The sequence below is a fragment of the Cupressus sempervirens genome, chromosome 7, assembly GCF_028749045.1.
Source record: "Cupressus sempervirens isolate cs-2001-9-10 chromosome 7, ASM2874904v1, whole genome shotgun sequence".
Lineage (NCBI taxonomy): Eukaryota > Viridiplantae > Streptophyta > Pinopsida > Cupressales > Cupressaceae > Cupressus > Cupressus sempervirens.
Genome location: NC_143124.1, coordinates 683943798 through 683949174, shown reverse-complemented (window position 1 = coordinate 683949174; position 5377 = coordinate 683943798).

The following is a 5377-nucleotide window of genomic DNA, read 5'->3' as shown; positions in this document are numbered from 1 at the left end:
TGAAATCAATGATTTCGGATCTATATAAGAGCGGAATGAAGCAGCAGCACAGCCCGTTTGCTATGCGCGGCTCCCCAAAGTTGCTCTTCTTTCTCACTCCATTGCCACAATTTCAGGAGTTGTTCGACAGCGGTTGTCGTTCCAATGTGTCATTGCGGTGATCTCGAGAGCGATGCTAAGGGTGGGAGCTTGTGTCTAGAATTTGGGATGTTTGTGCGAGCGAGCAGGGGAGCTTCTCTTATCAAAACCTCTCCGTGGCCTTTCAATATATAGACCCAGTGCCGACGATATCGATGGATGCGAGCCCTTGGATTCCAAATTTGTCCATAGCTAACATTGGTTTTTGTGAGAGATGGGCATGAAAGTACATCCAGATTGCTACGCGGGAGCTCCATAAGGTCGCCTCTGTGCTAACTCGATCGACACAACATTGGGAGTGGTTCGACAGCGGTTGACGTTTCAATGTGTCATCGGGGGATGTCTTTGAAAGTGGTCTTTCTTTCAAGGGCGAGCTCACGTCTAGACATTGGATTGTGCGTCGCGTCACAAGTGAATGGGGAGATCTCTCTATGAACGGCGGCATGGTGATTGCAAGAGAAAATTGACTTAGTCGGAGCCATTGGCCTCGGGCCATTGTGACGGCCTCGTAATTTCTCTTTAATTGCAACCTATGTTTGCGCAGTAGCAGAGTTTGCATGTAAGATGGGCCCTGTTCTCGAGAGTTCCAGGAGATGACCTCTGGAACTTTTGGATTGGGCCCCTTCAAGGTGAAATTCATCCACTTGATCGGATGAGCTCGATGACCATTTTAGTCCCTTGGCTCCATGAACTCACATCTCCTAACCGATGGCAATCTTTTGCTCCTCTGCCGACCTCATAAAAAATTGGGTCGTGAATGGCTGTTTGGTAGGAATTTTAAAGGATTTGGATTTTTAAGGCGGATTTCGTTCTGCTCGCTAATTTCTAATGCAGAGCGAGCCTCGCACTAATAGCTTATATAGGAGAGGTGGTTTCCGCGAGCCTCTCCCGTGCCCCCCTCATTGATTCAACGCCGGTGTCAAGGCAGTTGGATATGTCAGATTTTGAAACGGTGGACGCTGACGTTGAATCAATTAGAGGGGCATGAAGCCCACCCCGGATGCACTATTCCTCGACTCTCCTTTAGATCATGTTTTCTTCTCACTCAGCTGGCGCAATTTCGGAAAAAGGTTTGGCAGCGGTTGCCATCCCTCACCGCGTCTACTTGGTGATTTTAAAACTCGATCTAAAACGGGAGCCCTCGTCTAGCACCTCCGCCCAGTGTTGCTCAGGTATTGCATAAAATTATGCCATCGGCGCAAATCCCCCAATGAATGCCTACGCTTGGACCCTCTCTTAGATCACCTTCTTCGATCACTCGGCCGACGCAACTACGGAAGAGACTTGGCAGCGGTTGCCATTCTACAGAGCGTCTGTTCAGCGATTTTGAAGTTGATCTAATGGTGAGCCCTTGTCTCTAGGCATGAGGTGGGTGCTTGGCACTCTAGAAAAATTTTTTGTGTGCCTATCGTGGCTACAATGGGAGAGGTGGTTGCTGCGAGCCTCTCCTGTGCCCCCCTCATTGATTCAACGCCGCTGTCAGGGCGGATGGATATGTCAGATTTTGAAAAGGTGGACACCGACGTTGAATCAATTAGAGGGGCATAAAGCCCACCCTCGAGGGTGCTATTCCTGGACTCTCCTTTAGATCATGCTTTCTTGTCACTCAGCTGGCGCAATTTCAAAAAAAGGTTTGGCAGCGGTTGCCAGCCCTCACCGCGTCTACTCGGTGATTTTAAAACTCGATCTAAAATAGGAGCCCTCGTCTAGCACCTCCGTCTGGTGTTGCTCGGGTATTGCATAAATTTATGCCATCGGCGCAAATCCCCCAACGAATGCCTATGCTTGGACCCTCTCTTAGATCACCTTCTTCGATCACTTGATCGACGCAACTACGGAAGAGACTTGGCAGCGGTTGCCATTCTACACCGCGTCTGTTCAGCGATTTCGAAGTTGATCTAATGGCGAGCCCTTGTCTCTAGGCATGAGGTGGGTGCTTGGCGCTCTAGAAAAAATTTTTGCGTGCCTATCGCGGCTACAAGGGGAGAGGTGGTTTCCGTGAGCCTCTCCCGTGCCCCCCTCATTGATTCAACACCGCTGTCAGGGCGGATGGATATGTTGGATTTTGAAACGGTGGACGCCGACGTTGAATCAATTAGAGGGGCATGAAGCCCACCCTCGAGGGTGCTATTCCTGGACTCTCCTTTAGATCATGTTTTCTTGTCACTCAGCTGGCGCAATTTCGGAAAAAGGTTTGGCAGCGGTTGCCAGCCCTCACCGCGTCTACATGGTGATTTTAAAACTTGATCTAAAACGGGAGCCCTTGTCTAGCACCTCCGTCCGGTGTTGCTCGGGTATTGCATAAATTTATGCCATCGGCGTGAATCCCCCCAACGAATGCCTACACTTGGACCCTCTCTTGGATCACCTTGTTCAATCACTCGACCGGCGCAACTACGGAAGAGACTTGGCAGCGGTTGCCATTCTACAACGTGTCTGTTCAGCGATTTCAAAGTTGATCTAATGGCGAGCCCTTGTCTCTAGCCATGAGGTGGGTGCTTGGCGCTCTAGCAAAATTTTTTGCTTGCCTATCGCGGCTACAATGGGAGAGGTGGTTGCCGCGAGCCTCTCCCATGCAACCCCTCATTGATTCAACGCCGCTTTCAGGGCGGATGGAAATGTCAGATTTTGAAACGGTGGACACCGACATTGAATCAATTAGAGGGGCATGAAGCCCACCCTCGAGGGTGCTATTCCTAGACTCTCATTTAGATCATGTATTCTTGTCACTCAGCTAGCGCAATTTCGGAAAAAGGTTTGGCAGTGGTTGCCAGCCCCTCACCGCGTCTACTTGGTGATTTTAAAACTCAATCTAAAATGGGAGCCCTCGTCTTGCACCTCCGTCCGGTGTTGCTCGGGTATTGCAAAAATTTTTGCCATCGGCGTGAATCCCCCAATGAATGCCTACATGCTTGGACCCTCTCTTAGATCACCTTCTTCGATCACTCGATCGACACAATTACGGAAGAGACTTGGCAGCGGTTGCCATTCTACACCGGGTCCGTTCTGCGATTTTGAAGTTGATCTAATGGCGAGCCCTTGTCTATAGCCATTAGGTGGGTGCTTGGTGCTCTAGCAATATTTTTTGCGAGCCTATCGCGGCTACAATGGGAGAGGTGGTTTCCGCGAGCCTCTCCCGTGCCCAGCTCATTGATTCAACGCCGCTATTAGGGCAGATGGATATGTCGGATTTTGAAATGGTGGACGCCGATGTTGAATCAATTAGAGGGGCATGAAGCCCACCCTCGAGGGTGCTATTCCTGGACTCTCCTTTAGATCATGTTTTCTTGTCACTCAGCTGGCGCAATTTCAGAAAAAGGTTTGGCAGTGGTTGCCAGCCCTCACCGCGTCTACTCGGTGATTTTAAAACTCGATCTAATGGCGAGCCCTTGTCTCTAGCCATGAGGTGGGTGCTTGGCGCTCTAGAAAATTTTTTTGCGTGCCTATCGCGGCTACAAGGGGAGAGGTGGTTGTCAGGAGCCTCTCCCATGCCCCCCTCATTGATTCAACGCCGCTGTCAGGGCGGATGGATATGTCGGATTTTGAAATGGTGGACGGCGACGTTGAATCAATTAGAGGGGCATGAAGCCCACCCTCGAGGGTGCTATTCCTGGACTCTCCTTTAGATCATGTTTTCTTGTCACTCAGATGGCACAATTATGGAAAAAGGTTTGGCAGCGGTTGCCAGCCCTCACCGCGTCTACTCAGTGATTTTAAAACTCGATCTAAAACGGGAGCCCTCGTCTAGCACCTCCGTCCGGTGTTGCTCGAGTATTGCATAAATTTATGCCATCAGCACGAATCCCCCAATGAATTCCTACGCTTGGACCCTCTCTTAGATCACCTTCTTTGATCGCTCGACCGATGCAACTACGGAAGAGACTTGGCAGCGGTTGCCATTCTACAGCGCGTCTGTTCAGCGATTTCGAAGTTGATCTAATGGCGAGCCCTTGTCTCTAGCCATGAGGTGGGTGCTTGGTGCTCTAGCAAAAATTTTTGCGTGCCTATCGCGTAAAGCATGTTTTCTAGTCACTCAGCTGGTGGAATTTCGAAAAAATGTTTGCCAGCGGTTGCCAGCCCTCACCGCGTCTTCTTGGTGATTTTAAAACTTGATCTATAACGGGAGCCCTCGTCTAGCGGCTCTGTGCCAACTCGATTTGCACAACATTGGGAAATGGTTTGACAGTGGTTGTCATTCCAATGTGTCATCGGGGGATGCCTTGGAAAGTGGCCTTTCAAGGGCGAGCTCGCGTCTAGCCCTTGGATTGTGCGTCGCATCACAAGTGAATGGGGAGATCTCTCTGTGAACGACGGCATGGTGATTGCAAGAGAAAATTGACTTAGCCAGAGCATTGGCCTCGGGCCATTGTGACGGGCTTGCAATTTCTCTTTAATTGCAACCTATGTTTGCGCAGTAGCAGAGTTTGCATGTAAGATGGGCCTTGTTCTTGAGAGTTCCAGGAGATGACCTCCGGAACTTTTGGATTGGGCCCCTTCAAGGTGAAATTCATCCAGCTGATCGGATGAAGCTCGATGTGCTTGTATCTATTCTGAGACGGTAATGATGGTCATTAATCTGTGGCGCTAGAGTATTATCCCATTCGGTAATCGCAATGGCGGAGCTGGTGGGAAGTACTTGTCGCTTTGTTTTGATGGATATAACCCTATATGTAGGTGTCTGCACGGCTTGCAACACACTGCACATTTGGTGTTCGATTCTAAGATGCGCTTGTTGCTGAGTGTGTATGGAGTTGTATCTTTTAGCCAAGGGCTCCGTCTCATTGGCACGTTCTATCATTGCATTTTTATCCTGCCCGGACGGCAAGAAGGAAAGAGATGGTTGCACGGGTGCATTGCTCGACGTCCCTAATTTCATCAAGGGTCCACTCTCCACCCTAAGTTTTTTGCCGATCGGTAGAGCCTTGGGATTGAGAGGGGGGCCGGCAAAAGGTTTGGTTGCTGCATAATTTATTCGCTAGTGCGATCTTGGTGTGTGCTCGCCTCTTCACTGTCTCATCCTACAGAAGTGCATGGCACTGTCGTGACAGCCTTTGTGGTCCGGGCCAGTAGAAGTGTAGAGTATTATCGATAATTTTTGTTTAGATGTGGAAACTCTCCATGCCCTGTCCTGCCCTGTGTGATCCGAACGGCTACGGCTCGTGGGTTCTGCAGGAGATACTCTTCTTCAGCTCCCCCCTAAAGAGAGTGTTTGGTGTTTGCATTGTGTGGACAAAAAGCC